Genomic DNA, 13,962 nt, shown 5'->3' with positions numbered 1-13,962 from the left:
ACCCCGCCTCGTTTGGGGAGATTTAGAATATACATAGAAAATTAAATGTGTTTACATACTGGTTCCCAGTTCTGATCTGTATGTTGCATCTCATAGAGACATAACTTGGGGATGTTACCAGTAAATGTGAATATTCTTTATATTGAAAGATGTGGTAACCCTACAGTCGAGGTAGGGGTAGTTAAGAAACTTCGTCTTAGTTTACACTCTTACAAGTTTATATACAAATATAGATGTTGAAATATGCCGCACAGACGTTTATTTTGACCTTTGAAAACAATAGTAGTGCATATGAACTTTCCTTTCGAGGATAAGATTTTTTCAAAAACTTCATAATAAAAGTGGTACAGTTTTAGGCCGTACAGGGAGTTCCTATTGGAAAATGCATTGTCAATATTAACAGAAAAGTGACCATCATATAAGGATATTGGTACATCATATAAAGGTGTTTGCGCATCATAAAACGACAAGTGCACATCATATAAAGGTTAATGCACATTGTGTAATGAAAATTGGCACAAGACAGTTTTTGCGTTCCATACACATTGACTCGTTACAAGTTTTACTGTTACAATTATTCTCTATTCTATCCACATCCTTGTACATTCAGTCACAAAAACAATTAATAACAAGCTATTGCACTGTTGTCTCTGTATTATAACATTCACAATCAAACCCCCTGTAGACTTTGACGAATCGCGCTTTCAAGTCTGAAAGGGAAAACAGCTATTGTAAATTATCATCACCGCAATTAACCCTCTTGCTGCGTCATATTGAAGAGCAGGCATCATCTTTCGTCGAGTTATATAAAAATATTTAAAATGAAAATCTAAGTTCAAGTGTTTTATTGTATATAGTTTACGTAACATTTTAATAAAAAGGAGATAATATAAAGCCAATATTTGTTTTAACAATTTGAAAGTGAAAGAAGTGGGACGAAAGTAATTTTCAAAATAAATCCTGATTTTGTTTGAAAAAAACTAGTTAAAAAACGAAAAAGAATCAGATCTTTTTGTGAACAAAACATTTGTGATTGCAATGGATTGTAAGTATTTTTTTGTATTACTCAATGATTATGGAAATGTACATCTTATCTGTAATGAAGTGGAATGTTTATTTAAAGCAATTCCTAAATATCAAAGCCGAAAATTCCAAATTAAAACGCAAAATCAATAGCTCAAACACATCTAAAAAAAAAGAAGATAAAAACCGTCATATTCTTAAGTCAAACTACGTACAGATAAAGTACAATATCAAAAAAGATAAAGAAGAATACAAAACTCTGCCATAACACCATGACGGGATTCGTAAGTACCAAGCAACTACAAATGGATGTTACCAAAACTATACTAAACAGTAAAAGTAAAACAGTAAAAGTAAATTATTATTAAGACAAATTGTCTCTACATTGAAAGGGAGGCAAATTAAATTTACAAAATATTCATCAACAAGGTTTTGGTATCTACCAATGAAACTTTTTAGATATAGGACTAGACTTCCTTGGACATACCTCTGGTTCATCAATTTTCTGCTCAGATAGTGGTGACGTTGGCAGTTTGAGTAGCAGTTGCTAGCTCTGGAATACCGAATGACTCTACGAAATGTATATCCAATATGCAGGTGAAGTTGTATATTGCTACTAAGATGTTGGAAAGTGATAATTTCGAAATTAAAATACTTTCGTTTGTGATAGATTATGATACTAAGATTACCGATTATGTCGATTTCGAGGTATATATCTAAAAATGAGGCGGAGGATGCTGCATCTGTTGTTTCTTTTTTTTTCTTCTTCAGAGGGATACCATAACAGTAAGAACATCATTAACATGAATTTAAAATAAATGATCTCTTTAGTTTCTTTGATCTCCTTAGTTTTTACAAGTGTATAAAGTCCTATAACATGTATAAAGGAACTCCAACTTATATAAAAATAAAAAAAACGTCGACAAGGGGAGGTGCACATTTTCAAAAGAATGCAGACAACTAGTGGAAAAGACAACGTTCAAATTCAACATTTTTTTTGTCAATAAGAAACACCGGTACCAGCATACAGTTATTTTTCTATAAATCTTTTTACAATAACACATACATGTATAGTTCTTAAACAATAACACACAGTGATGTGATAAGAATTCGCAGATGCAATACAATTAAATATTTTTCTTCCAGTCTGAAAATTACAATACAGATATTTCTAACGTCGATAAATAACTGAAAACGCGTTTAGTTTTTACACCAATTAATTCCTTTAAAACGTGGTTTATTTCAATAATGATTATATCAGTTTTATTTGGTTTTAATAAATAATTTATGTTATCGTACAAACTGATTATACTTAAGACAAAAATTGTTGTGAAGAAAATATAGCAAATATAATTATCAAAGGTACAAGGCTTATAATTTAATACGCCAGACGCGCGTTTCGTCTACACAAGACACATCAGTGACGCTCATATCAAAATAGCTAAACAAGTACAAAGATGACGAGCATTGAAAAATAAGGTCATCTATGCCTGGAACAAGAAAATCCTTAGTATTCTGAAGAAGAAAAACATACTTTTAATTTGTAAATATAAAATTTTAAAAAACAAATATGACGATATAATTGATAACAACACCGAAGTGCTGAATACTTGGCTAGTGTTACTATCGGGGACGAAACGGCCAGCAGCAGTGCCATTGACCCATTGGTGTAAATAGTTATCCAAAGAACCAGATTTATAATTTAATACGCCAGAACATATCAGTATATAGTTAAAATTGAGAATGAAAAAAAGGGGACGTGTCAAGGAAACAACAACCCGACCGAAGAGAGGGCAACAGCCAAAGCCCACCAATGGGTCTATTTCAATAGTAGATAATAATTTCAACAGTTGTTTAAAATAAAAAAATAAAACTTTTATTAGATAATACAAAATGTCATTGACACATTTTTTGACTTCCAAAATATACATTAACATATAAGGGGTTAATGTACTTTTTTAAATATTATTTAGATCCCTTAAATCTGAATATGGGATGAATATTCTGATACTTTTTACACTAAAGATGATCAACAATATATGATCTTAACAAGGGGGACAAAAGATACCAGTTGGGATGTATAACTCATAGATCAAAACCATTAAATTCTCCCTCGCCATGCTCGTCCGAATTTAAAATATTTCTTTACTAAATCTTTGGTATAATAAATAAAACAAAACTCTAGATTTAGGTTTAGTTGCTCGCAGTAACTTCGTTTTCTTTTCTAGTAAGCAATGTTTAATAACATTATAAACCAACATATTATAAATACAAACACATTTGTCCAATACATTTAAATGGACTTTAATTAAACAATTCATAATCGTAAACTGCAAAAACTGCCGTTGTTACTGTGAGCGAGCACTTTCGATAAATGACACTCGCAAAATGTTCTTTATATAATATAACGGGACCCCACCTTTAAACCGCCAAAGTATTTCACGAGCATATATTACCTATCTTTATTTATAACCAAAACAAGAACTTGTTATACAACTACTCTCACTAAACAACATTGAACTTATAAATAGTAAAACAGGGGGAAAACCCCAAGTCTCAACCAAAAGAAATTTAAAAATGACAACGCCAAGGAAAACAAAGAAAAAGACAAAGAGGCACATAAAATTACACCAGACATAACATTGAAAACTAAAAACTAAGCAAGAAGAACCCCCAAAAAAATCTCCGATTTGATCTCAGGTGCTCCAAAAGGGTAAACAGATGTGGTCACGTCGTGCAGCTTAATGTATGACTGAGACTAAACTGATACATATTACACTATCATTGATGATTCAAACCATTTATATGTTCCTAGTTTCATATTTATGAGGGACTATTTAAAAAAAAACTTTAAAATTAGAGACAAATGAGTTGAGTTCCTGCCAATCCAGGATGAGACAGGGGCAATACAGCTTTGACAAAGGAAGAACTTTGGCATTTAGTAACCACACAATACTGAGCACATAACTCATGTTTCATGTTCAGTAATTGATATTTAAGACTACTTCTTTTTTTTAATAAGACTCTGAACTAGCTTTTAGTAATTGCAAGTACTTTAAGATCGACAATTTGTCTCCTTGAAGTTTCCTTAGTGCCTGTCTTAGTCAGAATACTTCTTTGTAGTTGTTGTTGTTGGTTAATGTCAGCTATGGCCAATAGAACCATAGTGGTTTCGGTTAAAATTTAAGCGCAAATTATGCCGTTTGTTTTTTTCTTTCAATGGTTTATCACATTCCGTTATGCTTGGTACTTTTATCCCTTTATGCATGCGGTGTGATATTTTGCTCATTCGTAAGGGCCGTAGGTTGACTTGTATTTGTTTACATTGATGATTCGTGTGTAGACGACATGCACGAATGGTGTATTACATAATAAGCCTGTTACCTCTGATAACAATTAGCAGATAGAAATGTCCTATTGTAATGTTTATTTGTGTATTTCTTTGTCCTAAATGTTCTTGTATTTATTTGTACTGTAGTCCTGTCATGCAAAACCAGGTTCAACCCACCATTTTTCTCTTTAAAGTCTTGTACCAAATCTGGAAAATTGCCATTGTTATATAATAAATAGTTCGTTTTTCTGTGTGTTACATTAATTTTAGTGTGGTGTGTCTGTTGTGTCGTAGTTCTCCTCCTATATTTTAAGTGTTTCCCTCAGTTTTAGTTTGTTACCCGGACTTTTTTTTTTCTTTCTTCTTAATCGATTTACAAATATCGAACAGGAGTATACTACTGTTGCCTTTATTTACATGTTCGTCTGGAGAGTTGTTTCCTTGTCAATGCTATTACATCCTTCTCTATATTCTTTATAAAGTGTTCATTCGATATTGTTACATAATTTCTAGCAAATTATCACATGTATTGTTTTGAGTATTCGTGTATACATTTGTTATAACAATAACGCGAAAAAAATTAAATAAGATTTTTCTTGTCTTTAAGGAAATAACTATGCATGGATAAGCATAAATCCAACATAATGTGCAACACAGTGTGCAAAGTTGAAACCTTTGTAAAATGTAAGACCCGATGACAATTAAAACAATGTTAGTACACATAATGTGTTCTATTTTTACTAGGACAGGCACATTCAACATATTATAGATGCTTTTTGTATTATTTCTTTGTTTTGAGAATGTGAAAAAGTGATGACTACTGTACCCGTATTTTTACTTTTTTACATGTTGTGTCTATTTTGTTTTTGCATTGTTGTAGATGTAATGTAATTTGATGCGACTGTCATACAACTGGGAGGTTTAGCCTATAAAACCAGGTGCAATCCACCATGTTCTACATTTGAAAATGCCTGTACCAAGTCAAGAATATAACAGTTGTTGTCCATTCGTTTGATGTGTTTTATCATTTGTTTTTGCCATTTGATTATGGACTTTTCGTTTTGAATTTTCCTCGGAGTTAAGTATTTTTAAGGCAAAATATACGTACATGTATATGATGTGCATTTTCCTTTATATTGTGTGCAAACTGTATCTGATGTGTTTTTTTGCACTGTAATATGTGCTTGTTATCTTATATGATGTGGTTCAGTTTACTTCAATATATGAAGTTAAAACGTCAATGAAAAAAACACATCAGATAAAGGTGTTTGCACATAATATGAGTGAAAATGCATAACATATAAGGATATTTGCACATCAGAAAAGTATGTTTGTAAATTACAAAATGATGTGTGTTCTTCATATAAGGGTATTTGCACATTATATAAGGATTTTGGAACACCGTATAAAGGTATTTGCAAATCATATAAGAATTATTGCAGATCATATAAGGATGTTTGCTTTTCATTTTAGGATATTTGCACCCCATTTAGGTATGTTTGCACATCATATAATGTTGCACTTTGTAAATACATCTGTTTTTCAAACCCCGCCTCTTTTGGGGAGATTTAGAATATACATAGAAAATTAATTGTGTTTACATACTGGTTCCCAATTCTGATCTGTAGGTTGCATCTCATAGAGACACAACTTGGGGATGTTACCAGTAAATGTGAATATTCTTTATATTGAAAGATGTGGTAACCCTACAGTCGAGGTAGGGGTAGTTAAGAAACTTCGTGTTAGTTTACACTCTTACAAGTTTGGGGCATATAGACGTTGAAATATGCCGCACAGACCTTTGTTTTGACCTTTGAAAAAAATAGTAGTGCATATGAACTTTCCTTTCGAGGATAAGATTTTTTCAAAAACTTCATAATAAAAGTGGTACAGTTTTAAGCCGTACAGGGAGTTTGTTCCTATTGGAAAATGCATTGTCAATATCAACAGAAAAGTGACCATCATATAAGGATATTGGTACATCATATAAAGGTGTTTGCACATCATAAAACGACAAGTGCACATCATATAATGCATATTGTGTAATGAAAATTGGCGTTCCATACACATTGACTCGTTACAAGTTTTGCAGTTACAATATATATGGTTGCAAAATATTTTTTTGTGGTCATATATCTCAAGATATTTATTGAAGTAACCTTATTTCATTGTAAACATATTTTGCCCTTTTTCATATCGAATCATTTTGATCAAGTATAGATTCGAAATGTGTATGCAAAGTATGATACCCATTTACCTGTTGATTAATTGGGCCGTCGCCTTTAACATATCATGCGATTCATTACGTTTTTATAAGTTCATCTGTATATTCAAAATTGATTTGCAAGATTTGAGCATCGGCAAACTACTGACAACTTCTTTTGAGTCTTGTGTTTATTGTAATTAGCCCTAGATATGTGAGTGTTAATAAGGAATAATCTGTTAACCTTTTGTTACATATTGTACTTGCTGATTTCTACTTCCGATATGTTATGTAGACCAATGATAAACCTAGTAACAGACAATTGGGGGTCAATCAAATAATGCTTATTGTAGAAAGATTTTGAAATGAAAAACATAAGAATATGCATTCCATAATTATCTTAACTGTTTATACTTTTAGTAAATACAGTTTTACTAACCATCATAGGGTGCTTTGTATTGATTTACAATACCATAAGAAATAAAAAAAGTCATTTTGATTTTTAATCCATTCACAGCATATTTGTAATATGTAACTACTTGATGCAGAAATATGCATGAAAAAGAAAGTTTGCGCTATGGTGCTGTTTCCTCTTTCATGTTGTCGGTGTTGTACAGAAATTCTGAAATATGAAATCATTAAAAATTAAATATTTTTCAAAATATCGGACCTGAAATAAAATGTTTCTATTTTGAGGAAGTTTGGTTATATGTCAGATCTGTTAAAAGTACTTGTTGTATGGTGAGACAACTGATTATTATAGGCGTGACTACTCAAGCGCGAGCACTGATATGACAAACGGTCATGAAATAAGCAGCTTTAGAAGATATATCAAATAATCTTTTAACAGCCTATTTTTTGCCAACTTAAATATTCACAATGTACAACAAAATGATAAGTTAAGAAAATGTCATTCTTATTTGTCTCATACCATCACAAAGATAATTCAAAAAATTTCAATAAAACATGACAAAACCAAACACTCAACTTTATCAATGAAATGAACAAATGAACAGCAATAATCATATTCTGACTTTGTTCGGACGTGTTCTGAAGAAAGAGAAAGGTTAAATAAAGGCAACAGTAGTATACCGTTGTTCAAAACTCATAAATCGATAGACAAGAACAAATCCGGGTCATAAACCAAAACCGAAGGAAACGCATTAAATACAAGAACATGACGACACAACAATAAAATGTAACACACAAAAAAACGAACTAAGCATTAGACAAAATCCGATGCGAATAACAAATATAACATCAAAACTAAATACATGAATTTGGGATAGAAAAGTACAGGGAAACTTCTTATAATAATGGTTTTCCAACTAGCTAAACATACCACTTTTATTAAAGTAGATAACAATTCTTTCTAATTTTTAATCCTTTCACATTATACAAACTCGAAGGGTGTGCTTCTTACACAAAAACGGCAAAAACAAAATTTGGAGACGAACATTTTATTTTTCTGAGAAAAGGAGGATTCTAAAAATTAATAACTTTGTCTCGCAATAATTGAACATATAAACTTTGACCATAAAAAAAGGGATGAAACTGAATATTCTGCAACACCAAACATAAGAAATAATTGTGTACAAATACATAAGCATGAGTAACGATAGCTGAAAAATAAAAGTCAACTGCAATACTGCGATTTTGTCCTCTTATGGATTTTGACATTTTGGATTTTTTTTTTTGACTCTTTTTACCTTGATTCATACCTTAATGGGTCATACGATTTTACCTCGGTCAACTACTGTTACATCGAAAAAAATCACATTAATATTAAACATTTAAAGTGTGGTGACATCAACAATGAAGTTCCTTAAAAACCATGCATGTGTGCAAATGTAGCACAATTATATGTGTCGTTTTAAACGGACCAAGTACTTGTGTGTTTACTGATAAATAAGATGCGTATTGAATGCACAAAAGAGATTCAAACGAATTATTGAAAACCAGACTTTGCCATTACTGATAGCATACCGACAACATATAAATCTCCTTTAAAGCTAAGTTTATGCTAAGTTTTTAAAATGACTGTTGGAGGCTTAACTATTCGTACCCTTTCACAAATACATTTTCTTGCAGTAAAACATGTTCTGTAGATAAAGTTAGTTGGTTCATATGCAACACAGTCAGAGTTTGGACCATCACTGCCTACAAAAAATAAAATAGGAGCTCAGTTCTAAACCATAATAAAATTGTGTTCTGCTGAAAAGAAAGAAACTAGACCAAATATTGTGATACATCCAACCATTTGTCGTTATAATTTCTTTTTCAACAACAGCTTCATAGACAAAAGATAACAATGTGAGTAGGATATAACAAAATATAGATATTTTAAATGATGAAAAGTACACAAAAATGCATATTTATATAAAATATTATTAATCAATTATTCAAATGATATCTTTGTCTACCTCAATGGGTAATTATGTCTAAAAATCTATCTTTTTTCGTTTTTGTATTAAAGTGTTTTTCTAGTGACAACAAGAAATATTACCAGAACACTTATAACTGTACTATAAATTTAACATGTATGAGTTATGCTGCTTTGTCCGGAGAACATTATTTTTAAGCAACTAAAACATTTAAAAAAAATGAAATATATGTAGATATTGTCTATCTGATCATTTCTGTTTATTTAAATTTCTATCTCTCTATCTATCCGTCTATTAATTATAGGTTTGCCGGATTTAGGCAAGTAAGACAAAAATTGGCAAAAAGAATCGTGATCGTACGCAAAGATGCATTCAATTTCTTATTAATATTTATACACTCATAATAGATATCAAGACTAAAAGTATGTGCGCCAGACCCGCTTTTCGTCTACAAAAGAACAATCAGTTAAGTTCGATTCAATTATGTTAAAAAAGACAAATAAAGTACAAAGTTGAATAGCATTGATAACTCAAACTTCCAAATTAATTAATGAGTCACCCCTTCGTAGTCACTGTAATAAAATTTTGCTCGAACAATTTTTGTATGTACAAATTCCTTGTCTTTGTCCTTAAAACGAGATTTTACTGTTAACTAAGCACTTTGCAGTCAAATCGCCGGCGCAGAGCTCACATCCGTTCCGTACTTACTTCGTATCACTACACTGCATATGACATTGTAGTGTACTTTACTGAGTTTACGGAACGGAAACGAGCGCTGTACTTAAGATTATTTTCAGTCATATATTTATCATATGTCCTCATCATAATTTATCACTAGGGGACTAAACATTTTAATTACTGATTCGGAATCTCTGATTTTTATCCATCTAGTAAAGAAAAAATCTCACCAGCCGTTTGAGTAAACGAAAGTCCAGAACCAAGTACAAAAGAAGGCATATCTTCGTTTCCCTGATCAGTAGCACCTGTCCAAAATCTATCACCTGTAAAAGCATAAACAAAGTAAATTCACAAAAAGATATATATTATTGAGTGTTCTCGAAAAGACATCGAAATAAACGTAAAAATCACTAGCATATTAGGATCATAGGTTATTGTTTTTAATGGAATTAGTTATTAAAAGTTACATCAGAAACGTTTCTATGGATATTTTGGTACTTTTAAAATAAGCAACATAAATTTGACAGCAGAAATCGAAGTTATAATTGAAATCCAACAGAAACCAAAATCTCAACTGGTATTTTTTCCCAGAAATATTTGGTTTATTTAAATCTATTTTGGATAGGTTTTTGGTTATACTAAAGTGGATGACACACAAAGATATTCTAACTGATAAGTAGATAACAAGCTGACAGCGACATGCCAAAGAAAGTTTAAACAACCCAAAAGACAAACAACAGTATATACAAAACACAATATAGCAAAATGTACACAGATTAACAAGAACCCATCAAGTAACCGGGGATGTTCTCAGATGCCTAGAGTGGGTAATTAGATGCTGCTTCCTTTGTTGCAACTGTTTTGCTGCTCATGTAAATGCAAAACTTGGTATTATGTGATACCATATATATGATGACGAGAGGTTGATTGTGGTAAAGACAACTGGAACCCTACTACCTTCATCTGTAAAACAGACATTAAATAACAGCCAACAAACTCGAGATGGAATCAATTTAAATTTCCATTTAAAGAAGGGATGAAATCAACCTCACTAACTTGGAACCCTAGATTTAATAGTTTCCATTTTATCAGCCAATATCTATCAAGGATATCACCTCTTGACTATCGTATCAACTGTCAACATCAAGACATATATTTCATATGAAGTGATGATGAAATGTTGTGACCTTATATGGTCACTTCCTTCTTCCGCAAAGTTTTGGTTTTCATCCTACCCTCATTGACGATTTAAGAACGCTGATCAAGATATGAAGTTGACATAACTGTATACGTCGAATCCTAAAATTTTATTTTGAATCCGATGATATAAGACGTTTATAAGTATATATGATAATGTTACCAAAACTTCCAATTATTTAGATAGAAAACACCATCTTCATAGCATAACGTAAAATACATGGTTATCGAAAGTGCAATCATCTTTTTATTCTTGAAAAGACGCTAACGTACGTATTAAATATGTCCTACATGAATAACAGAACAAGTCAGCAAAAAGAGAAACAAATAAAATCACATGGGGAATCCGATTTACAGTAGGAAAACACGTCATGAAAATAAAATAGATATGTTGTAGGCAATAAAAGAAACATCTTAAGAATCTCAGTTTCGGTAAATAAACTTATCATACATATCAGAATGAAAATTTTGAACGCTTGACGCGCGCTTTTCACAATATGAATTTCTTCTGTACTCATATCAACGGCTATATAATTGAATTTTTCTCTCTCTTAGTGTAAATATGTCCATTAGGAAAGCCAAATACATGATTTACTGTTTTAAAAAGTCTTCAGCCAGGCGTAACGTAATACGCATCCGTCGAAAACACAAAATCCCAATTCAAATGTTTAAAAAACGAAAATTAGAAGCGAAGCTACAAATACTTGACTGTACGTTCTTTTCATATTAATCTTAATTACCACTGCTATCTAGTAGCGCTGTTGCAACAGCACTTACTTCCTCCGCCGTATTTGGTTCCCAGAGATATGCACCCCTCCCTCTGCATGCTAGCTGTAAATATATATTTATTCGATGAACTTTGACAAAGGAGGTACCCAACAGTTGTTTAAAATAGTATGGCTCAAAATTTCTTCATAAAATGTAGAAAATATGTCTTATTTGACACGCTGCCAAAAATACCAAAAATATCAAAAAATAAACTTTGGTTTTATATACCGCTGAATGGTTTGTTCACATTTTTTCATTGCAATATTTTCAAAATGGAGAGTTCCGATGAATAATCGTGTTTAAATGTTTCAAATTCTGAATATTGTTAAACAGATGAGTTTATTGTTTCATCTGTACAATTCGATGGTTAAACGATCTCGGAGTTCTAGAATGTCATGAATAACGAATACGAAAACTGTTTTAAGATCAACATGGAAAGAACATCCACCAACTTGAAAACAATGTATAATTTAATTTTTTAAAAAAACATATGGTTTCTAATAGTTGGTCAATGACGCATTGCACATGAAAGCCAATTCGGAAATTTTTCCAAATCAAAAGACAGCTAACTTTGAACTTCTTTGATTAATAATGTAAAATTCGAGTAAACTTCATCTTTGCGTTCTCAAATTTCAAGTAGATATATAAATTAAGCAAACTTATGTAAAGTTAGCGTGCTGTATGGGAAAAATTTCTTCAATCTCAAGGTAAATTCTTTTGACATGTTTCTATCGAACAAACTAAAAAAATTAAAAAGGTTTCTACCGGATTGAATATCAATACGAGTTTCATGAATTTAAGTATTATATAGTTTATGTACGGCGTTTGATCGAACGAATTGACAAATGAAAACTATGATACGAATATCCATACCACTGCTCCAAGCCAATCAGAATTTGAGTCACATGTGAAATAACAATTGCCATTATCCGCCATCCTTGTAAACCCCGAAGGACAACCACAGATAGCTGAAATAGTATCAAATGTATCATAAAATAATAGCTATACAGAAAATATATGCAGTAATACTAAACAATATGCAATTGCTAGTACCGTTCTTGTATTCAGTTAGGTAATGCTAGCTCCAAATGTGTGCGATTCGTAAACATATAGTATAGTTCCCTCGCACTATAGATTAATAGCTAAAAAAAAAAAAAAAGAATTAAACTGTTGATAAATTGTTCATCCAATGGCATCTACATTTCATCTCCAATATTCTCCGGGACTAGTTAAAAAAAAATGATTTTAAAAATAAAGAATTGCAAGTCTTTCATTTTTTTGGCTTAATATGCTGACAGTTCATATTTCATAGTCTTATTTAAAATCAAATATTATGGATTTATTGATTTTCGTACCTTTGTACTATACAAATAAAGGATGCCAGATAACATAAAGTGATAGGTTATCGTATAATATTTGTTAATAGATACCCCGCTTCTTTCGTGAGCAAATGGTTTTATTCAAATTATCAAATGTACATCGTAGGAAAAATTGGAGGAATTTTGGAACGTATCAAGGGAAAAAATCGACGAGCGTCGATTTATCTCTGTTTTAACACTAGTAAACGAAACTTATTCTGAAATAGTCATTTTGCTCTCAACAATTTGATATGTTTATCAATTCCAACAGCTATGTAACGTTTTCATCAAGTTAATCGAAGGAAGCTTTAAAGTTGTAACAGTATGGTGCAAAATATATTGAAACTGCGGGTAGTGTTATTCAGATGCTCGAATTAAGTAGGCAAAAAGTTGCTTGGGCTTTGCGATGTCTGATCTTTAAGAATTTTGTTCAGTCAATTATCGTTTTAGTTATCGAACTTTTAACATTTCCGATTTCCTTTTATATGCCAACACTACTGGTAAGTTTTAAGGAAATCAAATCACGAATAGTGAATGTGATTTGTATAAATTAAAGAGATTTGAGCTATCGAACGAAGTATGTGTTTACCAAAAAAACGTTCCGTCAGCAACGGGCGTAAAAAATAAACAAAAGTCAGTGTTTCAATTGTAGTTTAACGTTATTTACTTGGTGGCAGGGCTGGAGATGTTGCTGCAATCGTTGACATTACTTGTGGCTCTGTACCCAGTGGTACTGTACTTTCGGTCACCAAATTGGTCGAGCTAACAGTATTTCTCGTCTGACCAGTTGCCACTAATTTACAATCTGACATCTGCGTAGGCGCTGTTAATAGTCCAAGTAGAAAACCTACCAAGGCTTGGGTAAATAAAAAGATATCGTTATTGGATGATGGAAGAACATATATACATGTATATACAAGTAACACAATCCACGATGTGAATAATTACAGGTCATCGTTAACTCGAACAATGTGGTAAGCTGTATATGCTCACAGGGTTGGCTTATTCAAAATACCTCAA

The 13,962-nt window shown here is 31.7% G+C and overlaps 1 long non-coding RNA gene across 1 annotated transcript; it reads right to left on the bottom strand.

Annotated features, from left to right (window-relative positions):
• Nucleotides 1-8,653: 8,653 nt before the first annotated feature.
• LOC134709594 (uncharacterized) lies at nt 8,654-11,629 on the bottom strand. Its single transcript, XR_010105994.1, has 3 exons — nt 11,557-11,629; nt 9,850-9,942; nt 8,654-8,717 (listed from the first exon to the last, which is right to left on the bottom strand). It is a non-coding gene; the product is annotated as an uncharacterized LOC134709594 (long non-coding RNA).
• Nucleotides 11,630-13,962: the final 2,333 nt, after the last annotated feature.

The sequence above is a fragment of the Mytilus trossulus genome, chromosome 1 (genome assembly GCF_036588685.1).
Source record: "Mytilus trossulus isolate FHL-02 chromosome 1, PNRI_Mtr1.1.1.hap1, whole genome shotgun sequence".
Lineage (NCBI taxonomy): Eukaryota > Metazoa > Mollusca > Bivalvia > Mytilida > Mytilidae > Mytilus > Mytilus trossulus.
This window is presented reverse-complemented; position numbering and strand designations above follow the sequence as displayed.